The sequence below is a fragment of the Macaca nemestrina genome, chromosome 9 (genome assembly GCF_043159975.1).
Source record: "Macaca nemestrina isolate mMacNem1 chromosome 9, mMacNem.hap1, whole genome shotgun sequence".
Classification (NCBI taxonomy): domain Eukaryota; kingdom Metazoa; phylum Chordata; class Mammalia; order Primates; family Cercopithecidae; genus Macaca; species Macaca nemestrina.
In genome coordinates, this window is record NC_092133.1 from 57318196 (window position 1) to 57344803 (window position 26608).

At 34.3% G+C, this 26608-nt stretch overlaps 1 long non-coding RNA gene and 1 other non-coding gene across 3 annotated transcripts in view; one reads left to right on the top strand and one right to left on the bottom strand.

Annotated features, from left to right (window-relative positions):
- Positions 1-26608, bottom strand: part of LOC105466180 (uncharacterized) — a 119533-nt gene that overhangs the window by 23225 nt on the left and 69700 nt on the right. The window contains exons 5-7 of one of the 2 annotated variants that reach the window (XR_011607776.1): positions 17374-17502; positions 13782-14031; positions 13297-13361 (exon numbers count right to left, since the gene is read on the bottom strand). This is a non-coding gene — a long non-coding RNA (uncharacterized lncRNA). Of the gene's footprint in view, positions 1-13296; positions 13362-13781; positions 14032-17373; positions 17503-26608 lie in introns of those variants that run through there. The other variant, XR_978031.3, reaches the window with a different exon arrangement.
- LOC112423919 (small nucleolar RNA SNORD55/SNORD39) lies at positions 25930-26021 on the top strand. The gene has a single exon (XR_003014525.2). It is a non-coding gene; the product is annotated as a small nucleolar RNA SNORD55/SNORD39 (small nucleolar RNA).

A 26608-nucleotide genomic window follows, 5' to 3' on the forward strand; every position in this document is an offset into this window, starting at 1 on the left:
ACCTACTGTTTACTGAAAGTCTTACTAATAACAAAAACAATTGATTAGCATGTTTTTGTATGTACTATGTATTATATACTGTATTCTTAAAATAATGTAAGCTAACAACTTATTAAGAAAATCATAAGGAAGAGAAAATATAGTTATTATTCATTAAGTGGAAGTACATCATCCTAAAGGTCTTTATCCTCGTCACCTTCATGTTTTGTAGGCTGAGGAGAAGGAGGAAAAGGAAGAGCTGGTTCTGCCAGATCATCTAATGTCAACTATTTTCTGGTACTGCTTCTTCTATGTCTTCTTCCTTGTTGCCTGATACTGGTTTGGAAGCACTTATCTCTATCAAGTTGGCTTCTCTTAATTCCTTTTGGTGTGGTGTCTATTAGCTCTTGAATTTTTTTTCCAAGATCCGTATTTTGAAACTTCTCCTCCCAACTTTTTTCATCATATCCACAATCTCTTTCATGAATTTCTTGATGGACTCTGCTGTAAATTCTATATCATGCACAACATCTGGATACAGTTTTCTTCAGCAGAAATTTATTGCTTCAGGTTGGATAGCATTCCTGGCTAATTTTTTTTCTTTTTTTTTAACAATGGTGCCATTTTCAGTGGTGTAATTCTTCCAGACTTTCATAATGTTCTCTCTATCGGGGTTCTCCTCCATGGTGTTAACATAGAGTACCATGTGTAATGAGCCTTAAAGATCTTTATGACCCCGATCTAGAGACTGAATCAGAGATATTGTGTTTGGGGGTAAGCATATAACTTTGATGCCTTTGGCATCTGGGTGGCCAGGGGAATTATTCAATATCAAAGGAACTTTAAAAGATAGTCCCTTATAAGCAAGATATTTCCTAACTTCAAAGACAAAGCATCAATAGGACCAATTCAGAAAAGGGGTCCACATTGCCCAGGCCTTCTTGTTGTACAACCAAGAGACTGGCAGCTGGTGTTTCTCTATTACCTTCAAGGCTTGGGAGGTTAGCAGTTTTATAGATCAAGCAGCAGTTCTGATCATAAGTCGGACTACATTTGCCCAAAGCAGTAGAGTTAGCCCACCCCTTCCTGCCTTAAATCCTGGTGCTCACTTATCTCCCCACTAATAAATGTCATTTGTGGCTTTTTCCCCCCAGAATAGGACACTTTGTCTGCATTAAAAACCAATTCATATATCCTTTCTTCTCAATGATTTTTTCAACAGGGTCTGGGAATTCATCTGCTGCCTCTTGGTTGGGAGAAGCTGCTTCTCCTGTTATCTGGATTTTTTTAAAACTAATCCTCTTTCTAAAATTATCAAACTATCCTTTGCTGGCATTAATTTCTCCAGCTTTAGATCCATCACTTTCCTTTTGCTTTAAGTAATGACTTCACTTTTTCTCAATTCATATTAGAATCTATAGGCATGTCTTTCTTATAGCAATCCTGCACCCACATAAAAGTTGCATTTTCAATATGACAAAAAAAGGTACTTGCAAAAAGTAGATTTTTGCACCTGCTTGCATAATTACAGTGACAGCTTCACGGATTTCCTTTCTTTTCCTTTTTTTTTTTCTTTTGCAATGATCCTTACGCTGGATTCATTTTTCCTGAAATGATGGACAACCACAATTGCAGACCCCAATCTATGGTACATAACAAGCAATTCTTTTTCTTGTAATTTCATGACGTTTCTCTGCTTCTTGGGAGCAGTTCCAGTATCACTAGGAGCACTTTATATGATTACCATGGTGTTTTTCAAGGTTTAGGGTATTGCACTGAACATGAAAAATATGCAAGACCCATGAGAGATCGCTTTTTAGTTTCATGCACAATTTACTGGAGTAATGAACTGCTCACGTGGAGATGATTAGCTTCGCACATTGTTTTATGCAGATACTTGCCACACAAGTTCACTAAAATAACTACAGGAGGTGGCTATGAAATTATTACCATAGTATAGTATGCCCTATAGTTAATTTTACACAGTTATCATTTAATACTGCATCTTTACATTTGTTTACATTTCTCTCAATCAAGAATGGCACCATGTACAGTCTAGGTTTATGTGACTAAGTTTTAATAAATTTTAACTTTTTATAATATATTTGTATATATTTTATGGTAGTAAATGATTAAAAAACTACCTACATATATTTTATGTGTTCTTGACATAGTTACCTTTTTATTACTTTTTTTATTTCAAGGCTATGTTGTTCATCTGTGCATTTTTTCAAATTGTCACAAATCTCCACAAAATTTTCCAACATATTTTTTGGAAAAAAATTTGCATATAAGTGAACCCACATGGTTCAAGCCTGTGTTGTTCAATGGTAAACTGTGCAACCAAAGTTTATATCATGGTCACTCCATATAGCTCAGAACAAACCACAGGCTGAGGAGAGGAAAGGACTTTGCTCCACCAGTCATTAACAGATCTAGGCTGATCTCCACTATCCTGTGGTTGAAATATTTTTAAATATGTGACCTCCCTGATTGCAAGACAAGAGGGCTAATAGGGATCTCATGTGTGTTATTAAATGTTTTTCCTGAATATAACAATCTAAAGAACTTATGACCTGCAAGAGTGTTGATAAATTGAGTAGGTTATGGATATTACGTGAGGAATGAATGTTTCTGCCACAATGGAGAATATATGAATCATTTTTCAAAAAGTAGTATCTAAGTAAACTTATTCAACATTTTGATTAGCCGATGAACATTTTCAGATAAACTAAAGCTAAGATAATCTGTTGTCAGAAAAAAAAAAACCCAAAACCAAAAAAAAAAAACAAAAACAAAAACCCAAAAATGCATTATAAGAAATGCTACAGTAAGTTCTTCAAGCTGAAAGGACATGACCGCAGATGAAACATGAAATCTAGATGTACAGAAAGGAACAAAGAACATAAAAAATGTCAAACACATGGGTAAATTGTACATTTTCTTCTTCCCTTAATTTCTTTGAAAGACAATTGATGGTTTAAAAATGTTAACACTGCATTGTGGGGTTTGTAACACATGCAAATGTAATATATGACAATAGGCAAAGAACCATTCTTTTAATTCCTATAATTAGAAAGAATTATGTTGTTGCAAGGTAGTTATATTTTCTGTGAAATGATACACTATTAACTATAAGTAGACTATGACAAATTATTGATATATTTGGTAAGCTTAGAGCAACCACAAAAAAGTTATAGCTAAAAGACAATAAAGAAATTAAAAGAGAATACTAAAATCTCTTCAATTAACCTTTTCAATTAAGAAGGCAGAAAATTAGCAACAGAGGAAGATCTACAACAGAAGATAAATAGACAACAAATAACAAAACAGTAGACATAAACCCAACTGTATCAATAATTCCATTAAACATAAATGTTAAATAAGGAGACAGAGATAATCAAATTGGGGAAAAATACAAGGACCAATTATACGCTAATGACTAAAAGATGCATATTAAATACAAAGATGCAGAGACTTTGAAAGTAAAAAGAGTGGAAACTGTATCATACAATGGTAACTATAAGAAAGTTTGTGTGGCGATATTAATGTCAGGCAAAGTAGACTTAAAGATAAGGAATACTATCAGAGATAAAGAAGGACATTTTACAAGTAATAAACTGGTCAATTCATTAGGAATACTTAACAATCCTAAATGTATATGCATCTAATCATAGAGATTTTAAAAATATGTGAAGCAAAAGCAACCACCTCTAAAGAGAGAAACACACAGACACAATTATAGTTGGAGCATTCAAAATACCTTTCAGTCAGTTATATAATGAGGAAAAATCAGTAAAGATAAAGACAAGTTGTACATCAATGACTGATGATTAAATATTCTTGTTAAGTGCATATGAAATGTTTATTAAAGTAGACCATATGTTGGAGTATAAAACGAGTCACAATAAACTTTAAAAACTGAAATAATTATGGAGTATGTTTTCTGATGACAAGAAAAATAAACTAGAAATAATAATAGTATGTTCTCAAACTCCCAAAGATTTGGCTATTAAACAACACACTTCTAAATAACCCATGGATCAAGAAAAAAACCACAAGGGAAATGATAAAAAAATTATGCATAACTTTCCATCAACAACATTAGATGAAATCTATAAATAGCTTAAAACACAAAACTACCAACACTTATAAAAAATAGAAGAAATAGAAGATCTGTATATTTCTTTATCTATTACAAACTAAATTTATTTAAATATCTTTGTTTAAAAATACCTCAGGCTCATTGATTTCAATGTTAAATCCTATAAAACATTTAAGGAAGTAATATTATTCTTACACAATTTTTTTTTGGTAAAAGAGAGGAAAAAAGTATACTTTCCTAGTCATTTTTAAAAGACCAGCACAACCCCAATAGCCAAACCTGATGAAGATATTATAAGAAATAAAAATAAAAGAATAAGCCTCATAATTATAATTGTGAAATATTAACAAATGAAATACAAAAATATGAAAAAGAAAATATAGCATTACCAAAGGACTTTTATCTCAAGAATGCAAGACTGAGCTACCATTCAGATATCAATTAATGTAATTCACAACATTAGTAGAATTAATAGAGCATAGCTTTATAATGATACAATAGATGTAGGAAAAACAGTTGTCAAATTAAACATTCATTTAATTTTTTAAAAAATAACTTCTCACTCTAGGAATAAAAAGGAATATTCTCCATCTAATAAAGGGACTTACAAAAAAAAGGCAAAACAAAACACAATGACCAGTAAATACTTAGTGTGGAAAAATTGCATACTTCCTCCCAACATCAGGAACTAAGCAAAGATATTTGCTCTTACCATTTCTATTCCATTTTGTACTGGAGGCCCTCGCTACTGCAATAAAGTAAAAAAGAGGAAAGTCATAAAGATTGGAAAGGAAGAAGTAAAACTATCTTTATTCACAGGTAACATGATTGTTTATGTAGAAAATACTAAGGAATCTTTAAAAATACCCTGATAGAACTAATAAAATTATGTAGTAAATTTCTAAGATTCAAGGCAAGTATACAAATAAATTTCTGTATTTGAGCAATGGCAAATGGGTGTAAAATAAAATTAAGAGAAATAATTCATTTCTAAGAGTATTAAACATATAAAATATTTAGACATAATTACAACAAAGGATATGCAAGATGCCTCTACCAGAAACTAAAAACATTGATGAGAAAAATAGCAGAAGACCTAATAAATGAAGAGACATACCATGTCTTAAATTAGAATACTACATATTATTATTAAGATGTTCATTTTCTCCAAATTGGTCTATCAATCTAAAACAATTCAAAGCAAAATCCCAACACACTTTTTGGCAGAAATTGACAAGATGGTTTAAAAATGTATCTAGAAATTCACAGGACATTGAATAGCCAAAGCAATTTTCAAAGAGAAAAAGAGTTGAAAAACCCACAATAGCTGATTTTAAGACTGTATAAAGGATATTGTAGACAAGTATGAGGTGGTATTTGCATTAGGAGTGATAAAAGCATGAAAGGAACACAACAGAGTCCAGAAATAGATATACACATAAATGATCATTGACTTTTTACAAAAGCTCTAAGACAATTCAGGGAAGAAAGGAAAATCATTTTAACAAATGAACTGGAATAACTGGATAAGCATATGGATAAAAAATAACCTGAGGCCCTACCTCACACCACATCAAGAAGTAATTTGAGATAGATTAGAGACCTAATGGCTAAAGCTGTTAACTCTAAAGAGAAGGAGACGTGAATGAAGGAGAGGAATTCTAACAAAGTCATGAGGATTTTTAAAGAATGAAAGGACCCTGGAATCATTTTTTTCCACTTTGTAGACAACAAAACTGGCCCAGAGAGGTAAACAATTTGTCCAATATCACACTGGTCATGTATTTTGTTTGACATCAGTATTCTCATTTTATGTACTCCTCCATTTGAGGATTTTTCCAGAAAGCTAATCTTAATAGTGCCGGGGTACCCTAACTGTATCCCAAATCCAGCTGTGACAGTTTATTGACTGCATTCAAATCTAAGGCTGCCGCACATCAATCAAAATAGAGAGTTAGGCAAATTAAAACTGCTGGTTTGATATATGGAAAAAAGTAGCTTGGAATGGGAGTGATGGTGCCCCATATCTGATCCATGACACATGATCTATCAATTAAAGAACCATTTAATAAATCGTCTCCTACATATCAGGGAGTCCCAGAGGTACAACAAATGGTAAAACATTATTTCAGTCCAGAATCTGCAGACATATTTTTGAAGTTACATGGTAATATTAATAGTTTTATGCAAAACACTTTACATATATGAATTAATTTAATCCTTATAAAAATCTGGCTGTTAGGAATCTTTTTTGTTTTTCCATTTTACAGGCCAGAAAACTGCTTACAGGACTATTAGGTAGTGGGGTCAAGACTCAAAATCAGGTCTTCTTGATTTCAGAACTCAAATTATTATCCTTTCTACAGTACACTCATACTATTACTACTACTAGTACTACAACTACTACAAATGGACACTAGTTATTGAATTCCACCTATACTGGGTACACTAAACTATACATTATAGATATATGGGCACATATATTTGATTAACAGATGTTGGGGATTGGTTCTAGAATCTCCTGCAAATACCAAACACCATTGGATGCTTGTATTTGTCCATTTCGCACTGCTGTAAAAATACTATCTGAGACTGGATAATTTATTTTAAAAAGAAGGTCTAATTGACTCACAGTTCTGCGTTGATGGAGAGGCCTCGGGAGACTTAAAATCATGGTGGGAAGGTGAAGGGAAAGCAAGGTCCATCTTACTTGGCAGCAGGAGAGAGAGCGAAAGCAAAGCGGGGAGCTGTGGAACACTTTTAAAACCATCAGCTCTCGTGAGAACTCACTCACTATCACAAGAATAGCTTAGGAGAGCCATCCCTATGATCCAGTCACCTCCCCATCAGGTCCCTCCCTGGACATGTGACGATTACAATTTGAGATGAGATTTGGGTGGGGATGCAGAGCCAAACTGTTATCAACGCTTACGTCTCTGATATAAAATGACGTAATATTAGCATAAAACCTACACACATCCTCTCATATTCTTTAAATCCTTTCTAGATTACTTATAATATCTAATACAATGTAAATGCTGTGTAAATAGTCGTTGTGCTGTATTGTTTAGGGAATAATGACAAGAAAAATAGTGCACATGTTCAGCACAGATGCAATTAAAAAAAAATATTTTCTATCCACAGTTGTCTGCAAATAGAAAACATTAAAAAAATCCACAAATGTGGAACCCTCAAATATGGAGTACCAACTGAATATATATCTATTATATCAATTAATTTATCCATAATATATATTTTAATATATGTTATATTATAGATATCACATATTATAGTTACAACATATTATATCAGATATATTACATATCATATAACATATTATATATAAAATATATATTATAGATATTATATTGTAATTATAGTGTATAAAAACTAGATTAATAGATACAATAGATACATTATAGATGAATGATAGCTATCTCATATATAGATCTATGTGACATAGGTCTACATAAGATATAGATATATAGATATATAGATAAATATCATATATATCTTAATTGTGTAAACTCTCTGTTCTCTGTAGAAGAGGTTTACTGTTCCCACAAAGATGAAACTAAGATTCAAATAAGTTCATATATCTTTGTATTGCGAAGTGAAATAAGCTAGGCACAAAAAGACAAATACTTGATGATCTCACTTACACATGAAATCAAAGTTGAACTCATCCAAGTAAAGAGTAGAATGGTGGCTATCAGAGGCTGGGTGGGAGGAGGGAATGGGGAGTAGGAAGATGTCATCTGAAGGGTACAAAGTTTCAGTTATTCAGGAGGAATACGTTTTAGAGTTCTATTGCACAGCCTGGTGAGTGTAGTTAATCATAATATATTGTATATTTCAAAATTGCTTAAAGAGATTTAAAATCTCTCACCACCAAAAACAATAAGTGCATGAGGTAATAAATACGTTAATTCATTTAGCTTCATCATTCCACAATGTAAACATATATCAAAAGGTCACCCTGTACCCCATAAATACATATAATTATTTATCAATTAAAAATAAAAAAATCATACGAGGTGAGATGTTTACCCAAAGTCAAGTAGCCAGTGAATGATATACCTAATATTTCAACCTAGATATATTTAGAGCCAAATTTAGTGGGTCAGCCATTGCAACGACACTGTCTTACTGATATTGGAAACTACTAGCTTTCACAGCACTGAATACAGTGCTTGACGAAACCCGAACAACTGACGAAAACCAGATCAAGGCACAATTTCCTGGATTTTAAAAGAAAACACTCCGTACGACCATCTGGGTTTCAAGAAAGATTGAACTTTCCCTGGGAAATGAGTACCACCATTCCCATCACCTGTACAATGCCAGGCACACAGGCATGATTGAAAATATTCATCTAATGCAAGGTGATAATACATTTATGTTATATGGTAGTATAAAGAGTTGAGATTTCCAAATGACTCACTCTATTTAGTTTTATCTAGCTATTTAGCATACTAAAGTAAATGAATGCAGCCTGCCTGGCTATCAAACCAATCTCTTAATTCCAAAGCTCCCAAACGTGTGTTATTTTTCTTTCTTTTTAATACAGGTCAGTGGTTCCAATAATGTCACTGATAAAGAAGTCAAAGCCTTTTAAAATTAATGTTTCACATGCCCTCAGAAATTCAGTTTTTATTTTAATTTAAAACAGAAGTTCTTTTTTTTTTTTAAATCATACTTTACATTCTTGGATACATGTGCAAGAACATGCAGGTTTGTTACATAGGTATATATGTGCCATGGTGGTTTGCTGCACCTATCAACTCATCATCTACATTAGGTATTTCTTCTAATGCTATCCCTCCCCTAGCCCCCACCCCCAACAGGCCCTGATGTGTAATGTTCCCTTCCCTGTGTCCCTGTGTTCTCATCGTTCAACTCCTACCTATGAGTGAGAACATGCGGTGTTTGGTTTTTTGTTCCAAAACAGAAATTTCTCCCTCCCTCTCCTTTTTTTCAGGGAGTTTCCTATTTGAAAGCAGTCAAGTGTATGTTATCATTATACTGAAAGTCTCTGAATGATTTTGAAAAAGATCAAAGTCCTTTGTTAATTGCTAAATATAAGATATTTAATCATTTCATTGTGATTTATTGGGCTCAAATAGAATATGACAGCCTCCTACAAAATTAATGTAATGGTAATAAGTGAATAAAGTAGCAAAATATAATACGATTTTCAAACGTTAAATCAACATAGATTGTGGAGGAGTTTGTTAAACTCAGTACCTTACTTCTTTCTCTTTCTTGAGAATTAGAAATTTGTTCAGTTGACCCTGAGAAGAAAAATTGTGCAAATACAGACCTCTTGGTTGCCTCAATTACATCAAAACATAAAGAGGATGTTATTTTGCTCTTCACAAAATCAAGAGCTATTTTGTCGAACAACAAGAAGTTATTTGACCAGTTCTTTCCCTCCTACTGTCAGTAGTCAGGTAACAGTCAGCTGGGAATGTTTTACACGTCCTCTGCTTTCTTGTATTTTTAGTTTTGATATTTGAATCTATGTAACTGAAAGCACACTCACCACAGTGTGCTAAATCCCAAGTGGATTTCCATGTTTCTTCACCAAAAACTCTATGAAAGCTAAGACTAATGTCTTTAAAATGGATTTTTGAATCATTTAGTCTTATATTTTGACAGGGCTATAGTTTTATTATGACTTCAGTGGGCAATGGCTGGATCTCAGTATTTCTCCCTTGTGTTGATCTTGAAGCAGTGAGGACACAAGGAAAGAGTCATTCATAAATAAACTGACTGTACATTTCCTATAGCCTTGCCTCCCTGGTTTGGAGACTCTAAGGTCTTCAGTCTTAACCTCCATGCTCCTTATGGTGATAATAAAAGTATTTATCTCAGAGGGTGGTTTCAAGGATTAAATAAGATGAAGTATAGGAAGCACTTAGATTAATACCTGAAACTTATTAAATACCCAATAAATGTAAGGTATTACTACTACTAATATTTTAAATAATGCCTTTTGTATTATGCCATTATTACAATTTACTACATACTTTCACATCTATTATTCCAAGCACTTCAAGTTGAAGAAAAAAATTTTTATTTCCTGGGATTATTTAATTGGTTCAGACTTAAATGTAGAAAAATGAGGTAAATACTATAAAGCATTAATTAATGAAAATCTAAAAATCCCAGCATTCTAATTTTATTGGCATTCTCTGCTCTCAGTTTGTAGGAGAAAGAGAAAATATCCTTATATCAAGTACTTATTTTTTTAAAAGTTAGTTTTAGAGAAATTTAGGAATGAGATATTTTTTCAATGCTGCTCTATTTCACATCATTGTTCAAAACACTAGTCAATGCAAATCATTGATTGCAACCAATGTTGGAAAATTAACCTGTTAAATCACTTACTTACGCATCACTCTTAAATGCCTACTAAGTGCCGCCACACTTGAGGTTCCTAAGTAATCAAAGATACATACAATTACATTTAATTTTATTCAACTTATTTTAAGTTAGAAATATGTAGTAATGTATTTTTAGGGGTTTCAACAACAAAGGCTAATCTAAGAGTATTTTAAAGATGAATTTATTTAATGGAAAACAAAATTAAGTATTAGCCAATTCTATAAAAATTCAATTGAGGTTTTGTTATAAATAGAATACAGAATAGCTTTTCCATTAAGTGAATATTGTTTAGATTTTTCTAGAACAATCTTATTTAAATGAAGAAGCTGTTTTTTTTAGTACTGTAGACTCATTCTATGAGGCCATAGTTATTCGGAATAATAGCAGAGCACTTAACAAACAAACATTGAGATAGGGAAACAGTAGTCTCCATAAATTTGTGACAGTGAAGTTTTTACAGACTACTTTGCATTAATTTTTAAAATAGCCATACTGATATTTATAAATTTGAATGCATAATACCTTTCAATGCAATCACCTTGAAAAACACTAACTTAATTTCAATGATACGGGTATCACTCCAAATAATATTTTAAAATCTTTCAAAGAATTGGGCATTGCACATTTTAAAAAAATCTCATTGGCAGCAAATTTTCACTCTTTGAGCCTAAAGTAATCGACAACTAGCACTTTAAACTAGTAAATAACTAATATATATGCTGTCATCCTTGAGGAATGATTCAAAGTTCTTTACATAAATATATGAAGTAATATAAATATTCACCTCTTTTCTCTGGTATTCTAAGATACTTTTACATTTAATCTTTAATTCTCTGTGATTTATTTTGCTGTATGATGCATGACAAGGCTACATCCTGTTCTTCCTAAATTGTTATTTTCTCCTGCCAGAGAGTTTATTGAATGAGTTTTCCTTTTCCTTACTGGTTAAAAATATTACCTAAAATACCTTGGGAAGAAACTGCCCAGTTGGTGATGGTCACATTTCTCTGAAAACTGCCCGCACTCCCAACTCCCAAGCCATAGAGGGGGATCACTGTGTCCTGATGGCCTGGACCGATCATATTTCTCCTAGGGATTTGGAACAGGGACTGAGAGTTAGATGGTCCTTGTGCCTGGAACTGAGAACATCTAAATGGAAACTGAGGATACTATGTGCATGGAGAGGCAGGTCTGCCAAGGGAAAAGGAGAAAGCAGATGTGCACCGAAAGACAGTGATAAGAACCATGTTGAGGAGCTCAGAGCATGGAGACAGAGTGAGAATGACTCAGAAAATTCTTGACACTTCCTGATTCCAGCCACTGTGAAGTCTCTGCTTTTGGGTGCCGGAGAGTAGCCTTATGGTAAAATTTCACTTTCTTATTCATGTTAGCTAGAATTAAGTTTCCTTTGTTTGAATTTAAGAAGCACGTTGACTAAGTGTACCGGGTTGAATTGTGTTCTCCCCAAATTTATGTCCACCTGGAACCTGTGAATATGACCATTTTTGAAAATAGAGTCTTTGCAGATATAATTAAGTTAAAAAGAAGTCATACTGCATTAGGGTGGGCCCTAACCCAGTGACTAGAGTCCTTAAAAGAAGAGGGAAATTTGGACACAGACACAGGGAGAATGCCATCCGCTATGGAGGCAGAAATTGGGGTGACACATTTACAAACCAGTGATCCCCAAGGATTGCTGATAACTACCAGAAGCTAGGAAAAGGCAAAGATGTATCCTTCCCTAGAGCTTTCAGAGAACAGATGGCCCTCCTGATACCTTGATGTTTAATTTCTGACCTCCAGAACTGTGAAACAACAAATTTTTGTTGTTTTAGCCACCCAGGTTATGTTAGTTTATTTGTGGAAACCAATATACTAATAAAGTATTTTTAGAACACACTAGACTCTAGTTTTTAGTTTTGTTTAATTGGTATGTCTGCATAATCCTACAAGAACATCACACTGCTTTGTTTTTGCTTTTTAGTGTATTAATATATGGACTGGCAGTTCCCTCATTATTTCTCTTCAATATTTTCTTGACTATTATTATTCTACAATGACCCTGGGCTCTTTTGACAAAGTCCAGGAGGCTTAAAAAATAATTTGTTTAATGAGTTTTTGTTTAGCTTTTTACTGTTAGTTTATCAAACTATTTCATTTTGATCAGAAAGAATGATGCCTACACTTCCTACTTTGGGGAATTTATTAAGGTTTCTTTCCGGCCTGGTATTTTGACAATATTGGCATTCTTTTGTGCATGTGAGAGTAGGATTTTTCTTCTCTTGAAAAACAAAAAGTAAAATCATTGCTGTTAAGCACATGATTTATTTAAATCCTACTTTTATCCTTATTTCTTATTTCCCTAGTCTATTAAAAACAGTGAGGTGGGTACATATTTCCCAATATGACTACAATTTTGCTAAATAATCTTTACATTTTGGCTTATGTACTTAGATGTCATATTATTTAGTGCATTATAATTATATTTCCAGCATTCATTTTAGAGTATACTTTTCATCACTACAAGATATTTAGCTTTCCCTTACTGACGTGTCCTTGACTTGAATTCTGCTTTATTTTCTATTAGTATCATTGGCCTCTTTTCCTTTAGAATTTGTATAAATTTCCCCAATGTTTTATATAGCTTTTTCTATTTTTTATTGTTTTTAACTACCAAATAAATGCAACCTTCAAAAAATTCAAAAGTGTGCAAGTATGTAGGGAAAAATCTGAAGATTCTTACTGTATCAGTCACCCACTGCAACCTCTATTCCAATGCTAATCACTTCTACCCAAATAATTAATGTCAACAATCTTGTGGGTTTCTTTTCACGTAACTTTCTATTTATTTGTCACTATATATTTATTTACTACTTTATCCAGATACCTGTAAAATAAAAATAAAGTTAATAAATGATTTATATATAAAATACAAATTTACAAGTATGTATTATAAATAATAAACACATAAATATGAGCTCTTACATATGTTTAGTCATACTGCTCCCACTTACATATGTGTGAAGGAGCTAAAGACAGGCCAGGAATAAAGGACTCTGCCCACCGAAAACTACCCTGAGTGCCATATGAAATATAGAAATCATCTCTTAGAATATAGAGGAGACACATTCAGACATTTAGACTAGAGGACCTAAGTTTTCAGAAGGGGGAACCCCCTAGGAGATGAGCCCACCTCTATGGCTTTTATTCTTTGGTCATTTGTTAATTCTGGGCATTAGGCAGGAGCTGAAACAGTGGACTTTTCACCTACAAGGAGCAACTACTGGAAAACAGAGAACAAGCAAACCTTTTTGTGTAGACTTGCTGGAAATCTCAAGCACATCACCAGTTTGTATGTGTGGACTTGTGGTAGGTAGGGGAGGGTTTTCAAGTTCATGGCTAATTTTTCTTTCAGGATACTTGCTAAATGTGGAAGGAGTATTTCCAGGGCTCCATCTCAACCTTGACTCGGCACAGTCCCTGATTGGGTTAAAGTGACTTGACATCGCTCTATTGATCTAGCAGGAGACTGAACATTTTCTGAAGGAAGGTGTCTCCTGAAATTACTAAATATTTTTAACATAGAATATGCAACATTCAGAATACCAGAAAGCAAGGACACATGATTAAAACCAAGAAAAAAATGCACAATAGAAACAGATCCATAGATAATGCAGTTATTAGAGTTAGCTAAAAATGTTTAAATTATCATAATTAATACATTCAAGGAAACAGAGAGAATGATAAAGAAAAATAGATAAAAAGATGGTAAGTTTTATCAGAGAATTAGTAATTCAAATGAAGATTTCAAATGAATATTCCAGAAATTTAGAAATGAAGGGTGTTAAATAATTTTTCTGAAACTGTTTTTTCATTCATTAACTTCTTACAGACATACTTTACTGGTGACAAATACAGTTCGGTACTTCTTTCCATCTAGATTTGTCAAAAAGATCACTCCACGGAAGTATATACAGGTATCACTTGCTCCTTTTTATGGCTGCATATCATATGGATATACTATATGTGATTTAACCAGTCCCTTAGTGAGGAACATTTGAGTTGTCTATCATTTTTTTGTTATTGTAAATAGTGATGCAATAAGTAGCCATGTGATGCGAAAACATATACTATTTTCAACAGTATACCTTTAAGTTAGATCCCACAATGTGAAACTCTTAAGTCAAAGGATGAATAATGTCTCATTATTTTGGGGTCACATTTTTTTTGGTACACCTAGAAAAAACTATTATCTATATTATCTGCTATTAAACTAAGTTAACACCTATTATTAAGATCAGTGAATTTCCTACTGATTCTTATTTGATACCACTCAACGAGAAATCTGGTGAGAAATAAAGAGTGGCAAGATTTTGCTGTTTTTCCAGGTACTTTCCAAATGTCATACGAAGTTCCCAGTCATTCTTTTATTCTATAAATATTTATTGAATCTTATGCAGCAAGGATAGATTCATTTTCAACTAGCCGTTTAGATGTTTGATATGGTTCTCTCAACTTGATTCTCCATGATACAGCTTAGAAAACAGAGAGAATTTTAAAATACATCTTCAGAAAACGCACATTTATAAAAGTTACATTAAACAAAGTAAAATAGCAAGGTCTGCGCATACTCCGATATTTTAGCAAAAAGAAGTTCCATATCTTGAAAATAAACTATTCCTTGAGATAGCGAAATATAATCACTTTTCATGGACATATTTCAGGAAATAATATCTTTGGAGATGATTCAGAAATTAAGATAGTTCATTACGAACAGTTTTCAATCAATTCGGAAAAGATAAGCAGAAAGATGGAGGAGACAAAAAGCAGACTTTGGAACTCCAAAGACAAAGTTTGAACTCTGCATTCATCATTTTCTTCTGTGCCCTTGGATAAGCCTCCAAGCCTCTCAATTTCCTTACTTGTACAACAAGAGTGAAGCTATCCTCACTCCAGGGCTGTAGAGCAGTGACTGAGGCCTGGCTCTTGAGGCTCCAGTATTTCTCACCAATGGCAACAAGTGTTAAAAACCACAAATGTTCGAAACAACAAACGTTGCCATTGGTGAGAAATACTGGAGCCTCAAGAACCATGCTTTTTCCCTCCCTGCCAAGTCAACAACACACCCACTAACAACTGCATTCTTAGAACTTCAGCAAGTGCATTGCCACTGTAATACTTGAATTTCATATTTTATGAAAAAGACTTTTCCAATACTTAGTCCTTTGCTCTATCAGGTAATTGGTAGAGCTTTGACAGTGTTTCTTTCCTCTGCAGATGAACCAGTGTCTATTTGTATTAATGGAGATTTTCTTCATAAGCACCTCATCCTGTATCAGTAGATCTTATAATAACTATGCATGCATGCCCAGCTACCTGAAGAGGCTGTGACCTGAATGTATGACATATCTTCTGACTAATGTAGGGCATCATTGTGAGTTACCAGTCACTTGAAGGTCCGGTTATATAACATCTCTTTTAACCTCCTGTGTGAATAAAATATTCTTGGCATATTAAATAAGTCACTTGTCAAGAAGGCAAAAAGGGAGCTCTTCACTGAATGGATGAAGTGACATGCTCATATTCTTCCTATTATTTTATGGTCTTGGGATAATAAGAAAAGCCTTCTTTTTTTTTTTTTTTTTTTTTTTTTTTTAACGAAAATGCATTGTTTTACAGGGACAGGAAGCCTTAAATGCTGGTGAAACTTTATTGTTTATTCTTCTCCAGGGGACCTTGCTCTCTCATTCAGTAATTTAGGAAGCACAGTCAGTTTCTTTTTGAAGTAGGCAGAAAAATAGATTGATGCTCATTAACCAAGATTCTCAGTCCCAAGGTTAACTGAATAGCTCTCACCCCCATGGAAAGTTTGCTTGACAATTTGAAGGACAGAGCCTACCTGGGTTCTAAGGCCAAGGTTTTCTCCAAACTCATCTTCTCTCTTGTGAAGCCATTGAGCTTTGGGGGATGTTCCAGCAAGCAGTTTATGATGCACAGTAGCTTCACTCTATTCAATCCAGACTCCAGATGGAAGTAATCTGCATTTTATGATTTGACTGCCCCCATCACTATTCACTTTTATCCCCCCTACTCTCTTCAACGATTACATTCATGTTTCCCAAAATGTGCTCCATGGAACCCTAATACCTAAGAATGTTAATAGACATTACACTTGGTAACACTGGCTCAAGCAAGGATTAATTTGTTCATTTACTGTGGGACCCGTCTAAATTTATATTCTTTAGTGTCTAAGAGAGGACTACAATAAGCTATATTTTTTCAAGTGTATTTTGTAATTACACCATTTCCCATCTTCTTTTTGTTGACATCTTATGGAGTATACTACTTCAAGATATTCAATTTTACTAGAAATAAATATTCAATTTTACTAGACTAGTATCGTATGGACAATTAGGTTCATATCACAGATCTTTCTACATGAGTTTTCCTGCCTTTGCACTACTGCATCTATATTAGTGTCATTAACATTTATATTGTTTACCATATGTGAAGAGGCACCTTTAGGCAATTGGTTCCCAAATTGTGTGGTGATATCTTTAAAAATCAACAAAGACCATTTATGTATCTTCCATGTGTGGTGGTAGGATGGTGAAGGGAGGCTCCTCCACCTCTCAAAGCTAAGATATTTCTCTCTATAACCGAGGTTTCTGAAATTCCCTTGGTACTATTTATAGGCGCTCATGTTTTTAACCCGAATATCAGGCAGTATGTTTTTGTGGAGCAGCAACAATTAACTGGCTAAGATTTTAGTTGGGATAAGTTGTGATGAATGCATTGTCATATCAGCAATCAGATTTTGGGGCAACAGGACACAGCATAGTGAAGTGTTGATTAGAGGTAAGAGAAAGAAGGGAATAAAGAATTAAATGTACAATTACTTTGGGGTGAAGTCCAGGCAGCTAGAGGAGCAGCAGACTATGAATCCAGATACATCCAAGCCCTGTTTCATCACTTAATAATTAGGCCTTGTGTAATTTACTTTATTTCCTTAAGCTTCAGTTTTCTCTCTGCAAAAGAAAGACAATAATAATATCTACCCTGCAGGGTATGGAGAATTCAATGAGAAAGTACGTCATTAGCATCAGCTATTATTATTATAGTTACAATTATTAACTTGGTCCTTTGGATGGCACATCAAAAATAAAGCAGTTATTTACCAATGAATCACATGCTTTTGTTGAAGGAAGGAAACTCAAAGGGACATTGTTGAGAAAAGTGAGTGAGTTCTTTGTCATTGACATTCTCTCTTTCATGCAACTCAAAAATTGTGATCCAAACATCTCTATTTATAAATGTATTACATCATTCAAAAGGAAGAATGGAATTCTTTCCTTAGACTCGAGAAATTGATGGATCCTGTGATTGATATACTTGTATTCAATCTTCAACTTAGAGGTATTCAATTTGATCATCTATTTTTGGAGTTTAAGGAAGATACATTTTACTTGTGTGTGCTTCCTAGGTTTTGTTGGTAGTCAATATCTAATTCAATGAAATGTTGCACCATCAACGATCTGTGAAACAAGGCACTTCCAAACCAGAATTCAGAATTGTCCTTTAAACATTCCTCCCTTCACTTGTTGGCACAGCTGTTGTGTTCTATCCAGGAAGACCTGGAGAGTACATTCTCTTTGTGACAGAGATTTGTCTTTTTAGTTCTGCTTTAAAGTTATTAAGAGAAGAATCAAGCTGACATTGAATGCTGATATATAAATACACTGAGGAAGAAAAAAGTCCTCTTGGGATAAAGGCGTGGATGAAAATGTCTCTCCAGATAGCTTGGTGAAAAATAGAATTATTTTTATTGATGTGTCAAATAGAAAATCATCTTGAAAAAATTCTCTTTCTTATTTCCTTTCAACCATTTTTCTGTTTTGTCGTCATGTAATCATTATGAACGGATACTTACTAAGCATCTAGTAAAAGCAAGGTGTACTGCTTAGCTCAAAGATTTTTGTTTAGCTCTTTGAAATAGTTAAAGTATTTAAAACACAGACCTGTCTCCTGGTTGGAGCATTAAAACAGAGAGACACACATATAGGCCACATATAAAACCAAAGGAGTGATATATAACCAAAATAATAGTCCACATTTATTAAGTGACTACTATGTGCCAGGCATTTTTTCTGTGTTTTATGATTATTAGCCATTCAAAGCTCAGACGTTTTATCCCTATGGTATAGATAAGAAAATCAGGGTTTATGAGTTTAGTAACTTTGCTAACAATTTATTGCTAGTAGATATTGGAGACAAGGTTTGAGCCAATCTATCCTCTGAGTCCTCTCAACCAACATAGCACACATATAATAAAATGTATTGAGATACCTAGAAGATATAAAATACCTTAAAGACTGTTACTGATACCAAGAAGAACAAGGATACTTTACCATAACTATGGAGGCCACTGCAGTTTTAGTTTTACAAAAATTTGACCAGAAACAGAGTGCTCCCATATATTAATACTTCCTCTTCTTCGCCATTCCCCACCACCACAGTTTTCCCTATTACTGACACATTGCATTAATGTGGTTCATTTGTTATAATGTACATGATGAGTAAATATTGGTACACGATTATTTAACTAAATCTCATAGTTATATTAGGACTCTCTCTGCATTGAATGGTTCTATGGGTTTTATCTCATGTATTCTCCATCAGAGTATCATACAGAATACTTTCGCTGCCCTAAAAATCCCCTGTACTCCTATTTATCCCTCCCTCCTTCCCTCTCCTTAGCCCACTGAAAACCACTAATCTTTGTACTATCTCTATAATTTTTCCTTTTCCAGAATGTCACATAGTTGGAATCATAGAGTATGTAGCTTTTTCAGACTGGCTTCTTTCCCTTAGCAATATGCATTTAATGTTTTTCCATGTACTTTGAGGGCTTAAGATCTCATTTCTTTTTATCACTGAATAATATTTTGTTGTCTGAATATACCATAGTTTAACCATTCACCTAAAGAAAAGTGCCTTAGTTGCTTCCATATTTTGGCAATTATGAAGTTGTAATAAACATTCAAGTGCAGATTTTTGTGTGGACATGTTTTCAACTCATTTAGGTACCAAGAAACGTGATTGCCAAATCATATGCTAAGATTATGTTTAGCTTTGTAAGGAACTGCCAAACTATCTTCCAAAGTGGCTGTACCATTTGCATTCAGCAACAAATGAGAGAGTTCCTATTACTTCACACCCTTGTCAACATTTGGTATTGGCAGTGTTTTGGATTGTAGCTATTCTAATAGGGGTGTGGTGGTGTCTCATTGTTTTAATTTGCAATTGCCTAAAGATACATGATGCTGAGCATCTTTTCATATGCTTATTTGCCATCTGCATATCTTTTTTGGTGAGGTGTCTTTTCAGATCTTTTGCCTATTTTTTAAGGGTTGTTTTTTTTATATTGTTGAGTTTTAAAAGTTGCTTATTTTGGGTAACAGTTTTTTTTTTTCCTTTGCGTGTTGCAAAAATTTTCTGCCAGTCTGTCACTTGTCTGTTCATTCTCTTAACAATGTATTTGAAGAGCAGAAGGTTTTAATTTCAATAAAGTTCAAGTAATCAATTACTTTTCGATGGATTGTGCCTTTGTTGTTACATCTAAAAAGTCATCACAGTGGCCAAGTCAGCTTGATTTACTCGATTTTGTCTTCTAGAAGTCACACAGTTTTGCATTTTACATCTAGGTCTATGTTCCATTTTCAATTACATTTTAAGAGAGCTATAAAATCTAAATTGACTTTTTTTTTTGCGCATATGGATATCTAGTCATTTCACACCATCGTTGAAAAGACTATCCTTTCTCTATTGAATTGCCTTTGCTCCTTTGTCAAAAATCAGTTAGCTATGTTTGTGTGGGTCTATTTCTGGCCTTCTACTCTGTTTCATTGGTCTATCTATCTGTTGTTCACTAATATCACACTGTCTGGATTACCGTAGCTTTGCAGTAAATCTTAAAGATGGGTAACGTCAGGCTTTCAACTTTCTTCTTCCTTTTTCAATATTGTGTTGGCTCTTCTGAATCTTTTGCCTTTTCATATAAACCATCTAATCAGGTTGTGGCTAGTCACAAAATAACTTGTTTGGATCTTAACTGGAACTGTGGTGAATCTGTAGATCAAATTAGGAAGGCTGATATCTTAACAATATTGTGTCTTCCTATCCATAAACATGGAATATCTATCATCTATCTATCTATCTATCTATCTATCTATCTATCTATCTATGTCTTCTTTGTATTCTTCATCAGAGTTTTGTAGTTTTTATATTTATATACACATGGTTTTTATATTGATACAGACATACACACACAGAAAGAGAGACAGAGACAGAAAGAAACAGAGTGAAAGATTACTTACACTGTATAGATCCTAAAAGAAATATAAAACTATATGCTATGAAAATAAGCTAATATAATCCCTTATTTTTAAAATGGAGAAACAGAAGCCCAGAAAGAAGATGAGATTGGCCCACCAACTGATTAGTGATGGAGGCAGGACTAACACCCAAGTTTTCTGACCTATAGAAGAGTCAAAGACTAATAGACCTTTTTTGTTTTTTTAGTTTGGTTTTATCATAACATCATGTAGATCCTTGTACTAGTTACCTATTGCTGCCTAACAAATGACCTCAACATGTAGCAGTCTAAAACAACAAAATTTATTATCTCACAGTTGTAGGCCAAGAATTCAAACCTGGTTTACATGACTTAGCTGAGAGCCTCTGGCAGAACATACATATTGGGTTAGAACAAGATGTAGTCTCATCCAAAGAATCAAATGGGTGAGGATGCACTTTCAAGCTTATCCATGTGTTTATTTGTGGGCCTCAGGTTCTGGTCACTTTGTCCTCTCCAAAGGGCTACTGGCTTCCCACCAGATAAATGATGAGAGAGAGAGAGAGAGGAAGGGAGAGAGAGAATGAGGTCAAGATAGAAGTGATAGTCTTTTATAACCTTGAAAATGACATCTTGTCACGCCTGCCATATTCTATTCATCAGAAGTGGGTCACTAAATGAAACCCATGCTCAAGGGAGGCAATTAGACAAGAATGTGAATACCAGGAGGCAGGAACCATCAGGTGTCATGTTCGAGGCTTCTATCATAACCCTGCTTTCTAGCTTCAGTCTTTTGGCAACAAAGTAATCAAGAGATAGAAGCAATTGATGGTGGAATCACACTCAGTAGCATTCTTTCTTTACTCAGAGAAGAACTGAACTATTGATCATGGAGGAGGTGACCACTGATACTTCTGCATAATAATACACTTTGATCTTTCATGAAGTCACCAGCAAGCTCTAATTTAAGATCCCAGCAACACTGTTAAATCTATTCTTCTCTGCACATACAGGCCTGACCATATGTAGTTCTCTCATCAGAGGACTTTCTACGCAAAAAAAAAAAAAAAAAAAAAAAAAAAAATCTATCCCATATCAGAAAAGACTTTAAAATTTCAAAAACCTTTAATCTGAAATGGTTTTCTGATACACCTTTTTAACGTGGTTTTAGAACACATACATGCAGAGAATATATGATTATAAAACTCAATAACGCTAAACTGGGAGCATCATAAAAAAGCAAAGAGAGATATATCTATTTTTTTGTCTCTTAAAAAAATCACCTTGTCTTCAAAACAGCCCTGTGAGCTATATAATACTATTATTTTGCACATGAGAAAGGGAAATCTGAGAATTTGCTCAATTTCATGCATCTTTATTTGACCCAGAACCTTGATTACATGGTGGCAGGATTAGATTGAGGTAATCTATATGCCTCTGAACCAAACAAGAGAGAGAACAAAAAATCCTGAAAGAGGGGAAGAAATCCTCGTGTGCCTTCATCTCATAATTGGACACTCCTTCTTTGGCCACTTTCTTTGAAAAGATTCCTTTTTAAAAAGACTGCTGGAGGCAGAGGGAAAAAATGTGATTTAACCTAGGGCTTAGAATAAGTCCTGTGAATCTCTAAAACTTTGTTGGAGATGTCATACACTGGAAAGAACTATACTTAAAAGCTTCAGGCTTTTCTCTGATTCTCCTTTTATATGATTTGTGAACATAAAGTCATTATGCAGATGTTCTCTGCACTGAAAGACCACTTTGATAAACCTTGAAGTTTTTCAAAGATAAAGCAAATTTGAAAATAGAGAGATTCAAGAAAATGTGGACCCAAAAACTGAACAGTTCTCCATAATAATGTAGAAAGCTATTTTTACTTTAGTTGGCATTTCATCCTATTGTATTATGTTTCCCTTAGGAAAAATGTGTTTTCCAAGTTAACATTTAGATTGATTAAATTCCAAAAAATATTTACTGTACTTGGATAATGGGCATGAATTCTTTTTCCATAATTGGGGCAGAGGTCAAAAAGACCCAGGAGATAGAAGGTGTCATGGCAATGTTTTCATTTGATCTTGAAATGAATTGGATTGAAATTTCTAAAGCTCAATTTTGACTGTATTGTAGAAGTATCACATATGGTGTTTTCCAGAATGAATAAACCAGGCTTTTCAAAATATATTGATGTTATCTATTGTGCTAATTTCAAGGAATGAAGAGAGGCAGATAAGAAGGCCTAATTTCTGTGAGACCTAGTGGGAATTGCTCTGAAAAGAATGGACTTCCCTGATGCCAATCACTCCTGGAAGAAAGGTTGCCTTCCATGAAAGAGTAAAAGGGTCCAGATATGCCCTCCTATTGTTATCAACTAGAAAACAGTACAAAATATATGAAACAATTGTCTTCCATCATTGTACAACAGACAGTTCAGGGCTGTGATTTCTGAAAGAAGATAAACAAATAAAGTGAGCTCCACAATTGCCCTGGCTTTATGCCTGGAGGCATTTTAAAACTATGGCACAGGGAGGGGGAGTCCAAACATAGTCTAGAAGCCTTGTTGATTTGGAGATACAGCAATTGGAAACCAGAAATGGTGAGGTGGCTATAATTTGAAAGGCAGATTACTGAGAAAGGGACATATGCAGAGAAATAGCTCCAGAAATATGTGTGTGTCTGTCCTTGGTCTTTGACTAAATACCAATCTGCACATGCAAGAGTGACACAAAGTTGGACAAAGAACAACTTCTGAGAAAAGAAAATTTAGTAGGGTGGGAGGGCAGGGGGTGCAAACCAAACAATTCTCAGATTTTTTTTTTTTTGAGATGGTGTCTCATTCTGTCACCCAACCTGGAGTGCAGTGGTAGGATTACAGCTCACTGCAGCCTCACCCTCCCCTGGCTCAGGTAATCCTCCCACCTCAGCCTCCTGAGTAGCTGGGACTATAGGCATGTATCACCTTGCCCAGTTAATTTTTTGTATTTTGTATAAAGATAGACCTCTGGCATGTTGCCCAGGCTGGTATTGAACTACTGGGCTCAAGCAATCTGCCTGTTTTTGCCTCCCAAAGTGCTGGGATTAAGGCATGAGCTACCATGCCCAGCCAATTCCCAGGATTTATACTGAATTTGGCATCATGTAAATTCCAAAGCCTCATGAAGAAACCTGAATGATTATACAGTTCATCAAAGACTCCTAAAGGAAAAGCTATAGTCTACACTTGATGAAAATGGTTAAATTCAAGACTCAAAAGGATCAAATTGATATGCAAATTGTTTAATTACATGTGGGAATACAGTAAACATTATTTAAAGAAACATAACAAAATTTAGAATTCTACAAAATAAAATCACAACATCCAGGATCCAATACAAAATCACTAAGTGTGCTAAGAAGCAGAAAAGTTTAATACATAGCCAGGATAAAAATGAGTCAAGAGACATCTGGTTTTTAGTCTGAAAAGTAAAGAGCTTGAAAGTTGTCACTCCCATCCTCACAACAAGAGAAATATTGAACAAACTAAAAATCAGCCACTCTTCTTAAATCCGTCAGAGAATTGATGCCACAGGACAAACCACTGGTACCCAAATTACGAGATCACAATTAACCGCAGCAGAAGCCCAGGAGCAGAAACCTTGGTGGCAACCAGTATTGGGGTAGGAAAACTTAAACTGTAATTGATAAATTGCTAGAGGCTCAGTATGGGTGAGTGTGAGAGTTAAAAATTCCAGATAGAGAGAGTAGTCTTGGGGAGGGGGACACATATTTATGTGAATTTAACTTCTAAGAGCTCTACAAGTTCTCACAGCGAAGATTAGAGAAAAATCTCCTTGTGTTTCAGCAGGAGAAAGGGAAAAGCAGACATTTTGGAATATGCCCAGATAATTTTGTTTTTCTTAACAATCTCTCCCTTTGAGAGAAAGTATTTTACCACAGTCTAGCGAGCTGGGGTTTTACTAGGGCCTAATTGACCCAAGAGAAGGGAAACACCCAGTCCCTACTAGCCTTTCCGGTTCACCAAAGAGTGAAACAAAACAAAATGTTATGAAAAAGCATTTGTGAGTGTCACAGCTTGGATATACAAGCAAACTAAAAGAATGAGACCAAATTATAGGATGATAGAATACTTTACCTTTCCCCACATGTTACAAACACATTAATAGGTCTTTTGTATAATAAAAGTGTAATGTAACTATGTCTCAGAACTTATTTAAGAGGAAATCTCTAGAAAAGCCTCAAAACAATAGGGAGACAAAAACAGTACATCAGAGAAAATTATTGCATCTGACATCTACAACTGTAGCAAACAATAAATACAACCTAAGCCCTAGCCATTTAAACATAAAGCCTCACACTCCATGCCTACTTAGTTCAGTTTGGTTTACCCAATACATCATATCTGGCTTTCAAAAAATTACAAGACATACTAAAAGACAAAAAAGACAGTTTGAAGAGACTGAGTAAGCATTGGAACAAGACTGAAATGTGGTAGAGGTGTTCAAATTATTGAACCAGTAATTTAAAATAACTATAATTACGGCCGGGTGCAGTGGCTCATGCCTGTAACCCCAGCACTTTGGGAGGCCGAGGCAGGTGGATCACCTTAGGTCAGGAGTTCAAAATCAGCCTGGCCAACATAGTAAAACCCCGTCTCTACTAAAAATACAAAAAATTAGCTGGGCATGGTGGTGGGCACCTGTAATCCCAGCTACTTGGGAAGCTGAAGCAGCAGAATCGCTTGAACCCAGAGGGTGGACAATGCAGTGAGCTGAGATCACGCCATTGCACTTCAGGCTGGAAACAAGAGCCAAACTCCATCAGAAAAACAAACAAACAAACAAAAAACCACTGCAATTAATATGTTAGGCATTCTACTGGAAAAAGTAGACAATATGCAAGAGTAGATGGGTAATGTAAGCAAAGAGATGGAAACTCAATATTGTTAAAATATCAGGAAGAATGAAAAAGAAATACTAGAAATAAAAAACACTGTAACAGAAATAAAAAATACCTTTGATGGTGTCATTGGTAGACTGAACACAGCTGAGGAAAAAAAAATCAGTGAGCTTGGAGAAGTTAATCAAAACCTCCAAAATTGAAATGCAGCGTATGATGACACCTTGGTAATGCTGCCGATTTCTGAGTGTGCAGTGAAGAGGTGAACTTTGAAAAGTCACATATGTGAAAAAAAATGCACAGAGCGAAAAATGAAAAATACAGAACAGAATACCTAAGAACTGTGAAACAATTACAAAAGGTGTGACATATATAATAAGAATACCAGAAGATGAAGACAAAGAGATAGGAATCCAATGAGATATTTGAAATCATATTGATTGAGAATTTCTCAAAGTTAACACCTCCAAACAACAGACAGGCACCAAAAAAAAAATCAACCCTTAGGCATATAATGTTCAAACCTCATAAAATCAATAACAAAGAAAACTGAAAGAAACCAGAGTGTGAGGGAAGCACCTTCCCTGTAGAAAAGCAAAGATTAGAATTACATCAGACTTCTCTTCAGAAGCCATGAAACAAAAAGAGAGTAGAATGAAAATATTTAATGTGTTGAAGAATAAAAATAGCCAAACTAGAAAATTTTGTATCTATGAAATTATGCTTCAAAAGTGAAGAAAAATTGAAGACTTTCTCAGACAAAATTAAAGGAATCTGTTGCCAGTAAACCTACCTTGCAATAAATGTTAAAAGAAGTTCTTCGGAAAGAAGGAAAATGCAATAGGTTAGAAATTTGAATCACATGATAAATGTGGATCATAAATAAA